The following is an 11751-nucleotide window of genomic DNA, read 5'->3' on the forward strand; positions in this document are numbered from 1 at the left end:
CGTCCACGCGATGCAGCAGTTAGCGGCTCGACTGAAAAGGCCACTGTCAGAGCGACAGCTGGTGAAGATTATTAAAAAAAACTTGAGGGAGAGCATCGCAAGGTTTGTCTACGCGATGGATGTGCTCAGGTGGAGCGCAGTTTTGGACGACGTGGACGGACCACGTACACGCAGCCGATGCGGTATCCTCTGGCGGAGAAGGCCAAGGTTAGCGAGGCGATTGGCCCAGATCCTGGTGAGGATCCTCCGTGGCAAGAGATGGACGAAGTGCGGGCGAAGCCTAAAAATCCGTTCCGAGCCGGCTGCTGGAATTGCGGAGCCGTGGATCACGGGTTCCGTGACTGCGCAGCAGCCGAACGCAGACTGTTCTGCTACCGATGTGGGAAGCCAGACACCGTGTCTCCCAAATGTCCGGATTGTGCGGAAAACGGTCGGCTGGGCGATCAGAGGTCGGAGAGGATGCGTCCAGACAGGAGTTCCGCAGGGAAGAAGAGTTGGTAGAGTTAAATAAATGTTTACCTTCTAAGAATAGCAATAAGTCTAATTTACAATACTTACCTTATGCGGAGAAGATGCGTCGGTACCTAGATATCAGGAACAGGATCTTCTCAGAGCACCAGTTAGGCGGGAAGCGTATGGTGTCTTGCAAGGTGCAAAAGGCCAGGGACCGATTTCGCAAACGTCGGAACTGCCGACGCGAAGCAGTGGCCGCCGTGAAGCGCAGTTTATCGCGAGATCCCAGACCGTTCGCCGCAGTCCGAGTCCTGACCAAGCAACTGACGGGGTTGTTGGACACTGGAGCGAGTGTGAGTCTGCTTGGAAAAGGTGGCAGAGAGCTGGTCGAGGCCTTGGATGTGCCCGTCCAGAAGTACTTATCCGCAGTCCGTACGGCCTCTGGAGAGGATCGGTCAATTATAGGACGGGTCAAGTTAACGGTGGAATACCGAGGACGGACAGAGCACATTCTCTTCTACTTGTGTCCTTACCTGGAGCAGCCAGCTTATTTTGGAGTGGATTTTTGGCAAGCATTCGGACTGGCCCCAGCGATTATAGGCCCCATCGATTCGGAAGGCGTGAAGAAGGCCGAAGAATTACACGCCAGGGACATGGAGCACTACGCTGAGGTCGAGGATGACGATGAGGAGAAAACCGATCCCGAGTCCTGGACGCTTTCCAAGGCCGAGGAACAAGAGCTGGAGGAGATCAAGCAGCAGTTATTGACTTTCGAGAGGGATGGCTTAGGTACCACCACTCTGGAGAAGCACACTATTGAGCTGATGGACGGAGCCAAAGTGTTCAAGGATCGACCCTATCCGATGTCTCCCGCGAAGCAGACGGTATTCGAGGACGAGGTCGACAAGATGCTAGCGCTCGGAGTCATCGAGGAGAGCAAAAGCCCCTGGAGCAACCGCACCACCGTAGTATCAAGATCTGGAAAACACCGGCTCTGCTTAGACGCACGTAAGCTTAATGATGTGACCATCAAAGATGCTTACCCGTTGCCCAGCATAGACGGCATCCTGTCCAGAATTGACCAAACGTACTACATTTCCAGCGTGGATTTGAAGTTCGCTTTTTGGCAGATTGAGTTGGACACGAGCAGCAAGGAATACACAGCCTTTACGGTTCCTGGTCGGCCTCTTTACCAGTTCCGTGTGATGCCTTTCGGACTCTGTAACGCATCACAGAGGCTGGTGAGACTCATGGACCGAGTAATTCCAGCTGAAATCCGCTCGAATGTGTTCGTCTACTTGGATGATCTGCTAATACTAGCGCCTGACATAAGAACCCACTTGAAGTATCTTCGCCGAGTCGCTGAATGCCTGAAAGAAGCAGGGTTAACCATTGGGCTGAGCAAGTCGAAGTTTTGCTTCAAGTCTTTGACCTACCTCGGCTTCATAGTGGGTGGAGGACGTCTGCGGATGGATCCAGGGCGTGTAGCAGCTATTAGGCGGATGCCTGAGCCAAGGACCATGAAGGAAGTGAGAGCCTTTCTTGGAACCGCTGGTTGGTACCGTCGGTTCATAAAGAACTTCGCAACTTTGGCTGCCCCGCTCACGGAATCCTTGAAGAAGACGGGAAATAAGAAGTTTTCCTTGAGTCCAGAAGCACAGCTGGCAGTAGAGTCCCTGAAGATGGCCCTAACTACTGCGCCAGTGCTGGTACATGCGGACTTCAAGCGGCACTTTTTCATCCAGTGCGATGCATCCCAGATCGGAGTCGGTGCAGTGTTGTTCCAGCGGCATGAAGACGGCCAGGAGCAACCAATAGCGTTCTTCTCGGCCAAGATGAATCGTCACCAAGTCCATTACACCGTTTCTGAAAAAGAATGCCTCGCAGCCCTGCTGGCCATTCGAAAGTTCCGGCCGTATGTGGAAGGAATGCCGTTCACGTGCATCACCGATCATGCCAGCTTGAAGTGGCTCATGTCCATGAAAGACCTTTCGGGTCGGCTGGCTCGGTGGTCATTGCAACTCCAGGGATATGACTTCAACATCGAACACAGGAAAGGAAGCGAGAACGTTGTGGCAGATACCCTTTCGCGTTGTGTTGAAGAGCTAACGGTGGACCCGTCAGAGTTGCTCGGCTTCGAGACCACTGAGTTTGCTGGAGAAGAGTACACGGAGTTGTTACAAGAAGTGGAAAAAAACTTGGCCAACCTACCTGACTTGAGGATAGTGGATGGTCTCATCTTCAAGAGAGTCTCTTCCGCAAATCTGGATGACGAGGTGGAAGGCTTCGAATGGAAGTTGTGGATTCCCCAGAGTCTGACCCACAGCATAATTGAGCGTGCACATTCGGATCCAACGGCAGCTACGGCGGCAGTTTTACTGGCCTGGCATGGCACTGCAAGTCCGGGAGTCCATACGCAGGTGTGAAGTGTGCAAGGAGACGAAATCCCCGAATTTCCGGATGCAAGTTAGTATCGGTGAGAGAGTCCAGACTGAGCAGCCATTTCAGAAGCTGTACATCGATTTCCTGGGGAAGTACCCGAGGTCGAAAAAGGGACAGGCCTACATCTTCATTGTGGTGGATCACTTCTCCAAATACACATTTTTGAAAGCCATGCAAGAGGCATCGGCCTCCAATGTAGTGGAGTTCCTCATTCACGAGGTCTTCTACAAGTTTGGGGTTCCAGAAATTGTGCATTCGGACAACGGCCGCCAGTTTACGTCCAAGATCTTCGAGGAGGCGATGGAAAGCTTTGGCATCACGCACATCAAAACGCCAGTTCACTCTCCGCAAAGCAACGCAGCGGAAAGGGTAAACCAAAGCGTGTTGGCGGCAATCCGAAGCTACTTAGAAGAAGATCATCGAGAATGGGACGCGTATCTTCCGGAGATTGAGGTGGCCCTCCGCAACGCGGTCCATTCAGCAACTGGAGAAGCTCCGTTCTTCACCGTATTCGGACGACACATGTTCCTGAACGGAGCCAGCTACAAGTTGGCAAGGAAGTTGAAGTCTCTGTGTGATCACGAAATGTCTGGGATGAGAACAGCTGATAAACTCCAACTGATCCAGGACAAGGTGCAGAAGAACCTCGAATGTGCATACGATCGGAGTCGCCGGCGGTACGACAAAAGGGCTCGTACTTTCCTTGCGAAGCCAGGTCAGGAAGTGTATCGCCGCAACTTTGCCCCCAGCGATTTCAAAAAGGCCTTCAATGCAAAGATCGCTCGGAAGTTCCTGAAAGCTCGGGTGGTCAAGACAGTCGGCAATAATGCGTACGAGCTTGAAGATCTTCAAGGACGATCGATCGGAGTGTACCATGCCAAGGACATTAGGTTGTGATCTGGAAAGAGGAATAACAAAGTACACGAACTCAGAATCGGCATGTGTCTACTTCCCGTAAAGCGTGGGCCCCGCGTTGGACACCGTTGGAACTGAATCTTGGTATCGAGGCCGGCTGAATCCGAATAGTCCAAATCCAAATACTCCCAAGTATTCCTGCGCTTGTCTAAAACTTTGTGTTGGCGTCTCTCGGAATCCAGGGTGGTGTTGCATTTTCAGTTGAAGCCGTCTGGAAAATACTAAAACGAACCGATACGTCAGCAGGTCCCGCTATCGATAAGATTCGGTGGTGAAACCTACTATTGATAGCGGGAGAGGATTTAGCTATTTAAATTTAGCCCGGTTCGCTCGTTAACTGGGTTAAATAGCCTTGAATACGTTCGCTGACCCATCTTGAGAGAGCGGGAGGGAAATGGCGAACGACTTTGGTGTAGGTCAGGGTTTTGCTTTAGTTGCAGCAATAAGTCGTAGGAGAAAAGTTGTGGAAAAATAAGTTCATATGTGCATTATTAGTGTTTAGATAAATTAAAGTGAGTGGTTATTTATTTGCAATAAACTTATGAATAACAGTGTTTTTTGTAAATATAAAAGCCATATTATCTAGAGGGCCCCGGAAATTTAAAAGATTTGGGAAGTGAACACTTACCAGGCGGACCTAACCTGGTCGTCGTCCACTAGCCGCCGCAGCATTAGCCGCAGCAGCATTGGCCGCAGCATTAGCTGCAGCAGCATTGGCCGCAGCAGCATCAGCCGCAGCAGCATCAGTTGCAGCAGCATCTGCCGCAGAAGCGATCAGGAGCAGCAGCAGCAGCCTCCAGCGCCAGCAGCTACAGCGACTGCCTCCGAGACGGCCAGATGCGGAGATTCCCTCGGTGAGTCCGTTGCGGGAACGAATGCCCGCGCTGGCCACGTGGTCATCTCCAAGTCCACCGACGCACTGCCTCCGGCCCCTCTTACGCGGACGCTGCGCTATCCTCCGTACCAATTGGCTCCGTGCGGACTCGCGCTGGTTTTCGCCGCTAGCGATTTTTCCATTCTGGCTGCAGTTTCAGCCACATCCGAAGAGGAACTCTGCAATAAATAAGCTTTAGTCATTGTTTTTGTAATATCACCTAGTCCAGATTGTCAATTACTCACTGTGAAATCTAATCTAAAATTAGAGGCTTAATTCCGGACCCTGGCCGCGCGTCCAACTACCTATAAATTGGGTCGCGAAATTTAATGACTTGTGGGATTTATTTAGCGTACTTACATTTTCAGCACGTCCCTTCTTTTCCCTTGGAGCTCCTCAGGATTAGGCGACCCGGTTGACAAACGCCTCCAATTTAGTGCCGTGCGGCGGTTTTTGCCTGACACTTGTAGTATTAAGCGTCTAAAAATTTCCCTTCGGTTGTTGCCGCTTTGACCGCTTTTCATCTGGGCGACGGTCTGAGATCGGCCTTGAGTGTTTCTAACGAAAAGAGTAGATTATTAGTAGGCATCAATAATGAATGTATTTATTTATTAAACTTGCCCAAGATTAAATGTGAACAAGCTACCGAGATGTTTGTGTAAGTTACCTTGGGCGGGGAGATGAGCCGATCCTAATCCACCAGGAATAGACTCCGGTCTGCCGGAGATGGGGCGTGCCTCCTACATCCTTTTTGGGGCACCCAAGGTTGGGTGGGTGCGTCGTGGCACTAACCATACAACATATAGACTGGTCATTTCATACAACGCATTTGGACACAAAAAAACGGACCGCGAAAGGTCCACCGTGCTCACAGCAGCAGGTCCATGCACTTCGTGTGCGTTCGGGTTTTTTGCTCTCTCATTCTTATTCTCATTTTTATGCTCGCGCACTCATTGCACGAGTTCAGTCGATCAGTCGCAGAGAGGCGCTTTTTGAAGAAGGCTGCCCTGCGCTTGAATTCATCTTTGTATGTATGCGTGATCATGCATTCTCATACACGGGAGCATGTGTTCGTTTATTTCATTTCGGCGCATCAAGAATATTTTGTCTTTTGCCACTTTTCAAACTTGGTACCCTAAGAATATGGGCGTATTTACTATTGGGTTATGATATAAATATGAATATTTTATGTTGTAATATATTTTTTAATATTTAAGCATACATTTTATTTTTGTTTACAAATTCAAATAAGTGGTAGCAGTTAAATGTTTTACATATATGTATGTATTCGAATTTATAGAATTCAGTCCACTCAGATGGGAACAGGGCATATCGCAGTCGTGCCACTTAAAACACCGACTGCTCTTCAGTGGTTGAGAAAACATCAAACTAAATCAGCTCTTGTGGATGTTTTGCGAGCGGTTGGTGCCTGCATACCCTACCGACGATAAATTTTAAGGGGAGTGGGCTTTTAGGACACTTGTTTTAAATGTTATGTTTAGTGATCTTTGGTTGATTTATTTTTAATGATTCGCAGTGTAATTTTAATTGTCTTTAAACAAGTAATAAATAATAAAATACTTTTTACATTTTTGTAAACGTAAATGGAACAAAAATATATATTAACTGTCTTTAAACAATTTGTTATAATCCAAGATATTGGTACAATTAAAATCTAAAATTATTATCATTTAAAAAATGCGGATTTTTATATTTGTTCCATTTACGTTTACAAAAATGTAAAAAGTATTTTATTATTTATAACTTGTTTAAAGACAATTAAAATTACACTGCGAATCATTAAAAATAAATCAACCAAAGATCACTAAACATAACATTTAAAACAAGTGTCCTAAAAGCCCACTCCCCTTAAAATCAATCGTCGGTAGGGTATGCAGGCACCAACCGCTCGCAAAACATCCACAAGAGCTGATTTAGTTTGATGTTTTCTCAACCACTGAAGAGCAGTCGGTGTTTTAAGTGGCACGACTGCGATATGCCCTGTTCCCATCTCAGTGGACTGAATTCTATAAATTCGAATACATACATATATGTAAAACATTTAACTGCTACCACTTATTTGAATTTGTAAACAAAAATAAAATGTATGCTTAAATATTAAAAAATATATTACAACATAAAATATTCATATTTATATCATAACCCAATAGTAAATACGCCCATATTCTTAGGGTACCAAGTTTGAAAAGTGGCAAAAGACAAAATATTCTTGATGCGCCGAAATGAAATAAACGAACACATGCTCCCGTGTATGAGAATGCATGATCACGCATACATACAAAGATGAATTCAAGCGCAGGGCAGCCTTCTTCAAAAAGCGCCTCTCTGCGACTGATCGACTGAACTCGTGCAATGAGTGCGCGAGCATAAAAATGAGAATAAGAATGAGAGAGCAAAAAACCCGAACGCACACGAAGTGCATGGACCTGCTGCTGTGAGCACGGTGGACCTTTCGCGGTCCGTTTTTTTGTGTCCAAATGCGTTGTATGAAATGACCAGTCTATATGTTGTATGGTTAGTGCCACGACGCACCCACCCAACCTTGGGTGCCCCAAAAAGGATGTAGGAGGCACGCCCCATCTCCGGCAGACCGGAGTCTATTCCTGGTGGATTAGGATCGGCTCATCTCCCCGCCCAAGGTAACTTACACAAACATCTCGGTAGCTTGTTCACATTTAATCTTGGGCAAGTTTAATAAATAAATACATTCATTATTGATGCCTACTAATAATCTACTCTTTTCGTTAGAAACACTCAAGGCCGATCTCAGACCGTCGCCCAGATGAAAAGCAGTCAAAGCGGCAACAACCGAAGGGAAATTTTTAGACGCTTAATACTACAAGTGTCAGGCAAAAACCGCCGCACGGCACTAAATTGGAGGCGTTTGTCAACCGGGTCGCCTAATCCTGAGGAGCTCGAAGGGAAAAGAAGGGACGTGCTGAAAATGTAAGTACGCTAAATAAATCCCACAAGTCATTAAATTTCGCGACCCAATTTATAGGTAGTTGGACGCGCGGCCAGGGTCCGGAATTAAGCCTCTAATTTTAGATTAGATTTCACAGTGAGTAATTGACAATCTGGACTAGGTGATATTACAAAAACAATGACTAAAGCTTATTTATTGCAGAGTTCCTCTTCGGATGTAGCTGAAACTGCAGCCAGAATGGAAAAATCGCTAGCGGCGAAAACCAGCGCGAGTCCGCACGGAGCAAATTGGTCCGGAGGATAGCGCAGCGTCCGCGTAAGAGGGGCGGGAGGCAGTGCGTCGGTGGACTTGGAGATGACCACGTGGCCAGCGCGGGCATTCGTTCCCGGAACGGACTCACCGAGGGAATCTCCGCATCTGGCCGTCTCGGAGGCAGTCGCTGTAGCTGCTGGCGCTGGAGGCTGCTGCTGCTGCTCCTGATCGCTTCTGCGGCAGATGCTGCTGCAACTGATGCTGCTGCGGCTGATGCTGCTGCGGCCAATGCTGCTGCAGCTAATGCTGCGGCCAATGCTGCTGCGGCTAATGCTGCGGCGGCTAGGTCCGCCTGGTAAGTGTTCACTTCCCAAATCTTTTAAATTTCCGGGGCCCTCTAGATAATATGGCTTTTATATTACAAAAAACACTGTTATTCATAAGTTTATTGCAAATAAATAACCACTCACTTTAATTTATCTAAACACTAATAATGCACATATGAACTATTTTTCCACAACTTTTCTCCTACGACTTATTGCTGCAACTAAAGCAAAACCCTGACCTACACCAAAGTCGTCGCCATTTTCCCTCCCGCTCTCTCAAGATGGGTCAGCGAACGTATTCAAGGCTATTTAACCCAGTTAACGAGCGAACCGGGCTAAATTTAAATAGCTAAATCCTCTCCCGCTATCAATAGTAGGTTTCACCACCGACTCTTATCGATAGCGGGACCTGCTGACGTATCGGTTCGTTTTAGTATTTTCCAGACGGCTTCAACTGAAAATGCAACACCATCCTGGATTCCGAGAGACGCCAACACAAAGTTTTAGACAAGCGCAGGAATACTTGGGAGTATTTGGATTTGGACTATTCGGATTCAGCCGGCCTCGATACCAAGATTCAGTTCCAACGGTGTCCAACGCGGGGCCCACGCTTTACGGGAAGTAGACACATGCCGATTCTGAGTTCGTGTACTTTGTTATTCCTCTTTCCAGATCACAACCTAATGTCCTTGGCATGGTACATGGTCCTTGAAGATCTTCAAGCTCGTACGCATTATTGCCGACTGTCTTGACCACCCGAGCTTTCAGGAACTTCCGAGCGATCTTTGCATTGAAGGCCTTTTTGAAATCGCTGGGGGCAAAGTTGCGGCGATACACTTCCTGACCTGGCTTCGCAAGGAAAGTACGAGCCCTTTTGTCGTACCGCCGGCGACTCCGATCGTATGCACATTCGAGGTTCTTCTGCACCTTGTCCTGGAGCAGTTGGAGTTTATCAGCTGTTCTCATCCCAGACATTTCGTGATCACACAGAGACTTCAACTTCCTTGCCAACTTGTAGCTGGCTCCGTTCAGGAACATGTGTCGTCCGAATACGGTGAAGAACGGAGCTTCTCCAGTTGCTGAATGGACCGCGTTGCGGAGGGCCACCTCAATCTCCGGAAGATACGCGTCCCATTCTCGATGATCTTCTTCTAAGTAGCTTCGGATTGCCGCCAACACGCTTTGGTTTACCCTTTCCGCTGCGTTGCTTTGCGGAGAGTGAACTGGCGTTTTGATGTGCGTGATGCCAAAGCTTTCCATCGCCTCCTCGAAGATCTTGGACGTAAACTGGCGGCCGTTGTCCGAATGCACAATTTCTGGAACCCCAAACTTGTAGAAGACCTCGTGAATGAGGAACTCCACTACATTGGAGGCCGATGCCTCTTGCATGGCTTTCAAAAATGTGTATTTGGAGAAGTGATCCACCACAATGAAGATGTAGGCCTGTCCCTTCTTCGACCTCGGGTACTTCCCCAGGAAATCGATGTACAGCTTCTGAAATGGCTGCTCAGTCTGGACTCTCTCACCGATACTAACTTGCATCCGGAAATTCGGGGATTTCGTCTCCTTGCACACTTCACACCTGCGTATGGACTCCCGGACTTGCAGTGCCATGCCAGGCCAGTAAAACTGCCGCCGTAGCTGCCGTTGGATCCGAATGTGCACGCTCAATTATGCTGTGGGTCAGACTCTGGGGAATCCAAAACTTCCATTCGAAGCCTTCCACCTCGTCATCCAGATTTGCGGAAGAGACTCTCTTGAAGATGAGACCATCCACTATCCTCAAGTCAGGTAGGTTGGCCAAGTTTTTTTCCACTTCTTGTAACAACTCCGTGTACTCTTCTCCAGCAAACTCAGTGGTCTCGAAGCCGAGCAACTCTGACGGGTCCACCGTTAGCTCTTCAACACAACGCGAAAGGGTATCTGCCACAACGTTCTCGCTTCCTTTCCTGTGTTCGATGTTGAAGTCATATCCCTGGAGTTGCAATGACCACCGAGCCAGCCGACCCGAAAGGTCTTTCATGGACATGAGCCACTTCAAGCTGGCATGATCGGTGATGCACGTGAACGGCATTCCTTCCACATACGGCCGGAACTTTCGAATGGCCAGCAGGGCTGCGAGGCATTCTTTTTCAGAAACGGTGTAATGGACTTGGTGACGATTCATCTTGGCCGAGAAGAACGCTATTGGTTGCTCCTGGCCGTCTTCATGCCGCTGGAACAACACTGCACCGACTCCGATCTGGGATGCATCGCACTGGATGAAAAAGTGCCGCTTGAAGTCCGCATGTACCAGCACTGGCGCAGTAGTTAGGGCCATCTTCAGGGACTCTACTGCCAGCTGTGCTTCTGGACTCAAGGAAAACTTCTTATTTCCCGTCTTCTTCAAGGATTCCGTGAGCGGGGCAGCCAAAGTTGCGAAGTTCTTTATGAACCGACGGTACCAACCAGCGGTTCCAAGAAAGGCTCTCACTTCCTTCATGGTCCTTGGCTCAGGCATCCGCCTAATAGCTGCTACACGCCCTGGATCCATCCGCAGACGTCCTCTACCCACTATGAAGCCGAGGTAGGTCAAAGACTTGAAGCAAAACTTCGACTTGCTCAGCCCAATGGTTAACCCTGCTTCTTTCAGGCATTCAGCGACTCGGCGAAGATACTTCAAGTGCGTTCTTATGTCAGGCGCTAGTATTAGCAGATCATCCAAGTAGACGAACACATTCGAGCGGATTTCAGCTGGAATTACTCGGTCCATGAGTCTCACCAGCCTCTGTGATGCGTTACAGAGTCCGAAAGGCATCACACGGAACTGGTAAAGAGGCCGACCAGGAACCGTAAAGGCTGTGTATTCCTTGCTGCTCGTGTCCAACTCAATCTGCCAAAAAGCGAACTTCAAATCCACGCTGGAAATGTAGTACGTTCGGTCAATTCTGGACAGGATGCCGTCTATGCTGGGCAACGGGTAAGCATCTTTGATGGTCACATCATTAAGCTTACGTGCGTCTAAGCAGAACCGGTGTTTTCCAGATCTTGATACTACGGTGGTGCGGTTGCTCCAGGGGCTTTTGCTCTCCTCGATGACTCCGAGCGCTAGCATCTTGTCGACCTCGTCCTCGAATACCGTCTGCTTCGCGGGAGACATCGGATAGGGTCGATCCTTGAACACTTTGGCTCCGTCCATCAGCTCAATAGTGTGCTTCTCCAGAGTGGTGGTACCTAAGCCATCCCTCTCGAAAGTCAATAACTGCTGCTTGATCTCCTCCAGCTCTTGTTCCTCGGCCTTGGAAAGCGTCCAGGACTCGGGATCGGTTTTCTCCTCATCGTCATCCTCGACCTCAGCGTAGTGCTCCATGTCCCTGGCGTGTAATTCTTCGGCCTTCTTCACGCCTTCCGAATCGATGGGGCCTATAATCGCTGGGGCCAGTCCGAATGCTTGCCAAAAATCCACTCCAAAATAAGCTGGCTGCTCCAGGTAAGGACACAAGTAGAAGAGAATGTGCTCTGTCCGTCCTCGGTATTCCACCGGTAACTTGACCCGTCCTATA

General features: G+C 48.7%; 2 long non-coding RNA genes across 2 annotated transcripts; both read right to left on the reverse strand.

Moving 5' to 3' along the window:
* Positions 1-1259: 1259 nt before the first annotated feature.
* Positions 1260-2810, reverse strand: LOC128265964 (uncharacterized). The gene is made up of 4 exons (XR_008268981.1): positions 2665-2810; positions 1890-2587; positions 1497-1823; positions 1260-1431 (listed from the first exon to the last, which is right to left on the reverse strand). It is a non-coding gene; the product is annotated as an uncharacterized LOC128265964 (long non-coding RNA).
* A 1872-nt stretch (positions 2811-4682) lies between these two features.
* Positions 4683-5464, reverse strand: LOC128265963 (uncharacterized). The gene is made up of 3 exons (XR_008268980.1): positions 5352-5464; positions 5045-5242; positions 4683-4989 (listed from the first exon to the last, which is right to left on the reverse strand). It is a non-coding gene; the product is annotated as an uncharacterized LOC128265963 (long non-coding RNA).
* Positions 5465-11751: the final 6287 nt, after the last annotated feature.

The sequence above is a fragment of the Drosophila gunungcola genome, unplaced genomic scaffold (genome assembly GCF_025200985.1).
Source record: "Drosophila gunungcola strain Sukarami unplaced genomic scaffold, Dgunungcola_SK_2 000190F, whole genome shotgun sequence".
NCBI lineage: Eukaryota > Metazoa > Arthropoda > Insecta > Diptera > Drosophilidae > Drosophila > Drosophila gunungcola.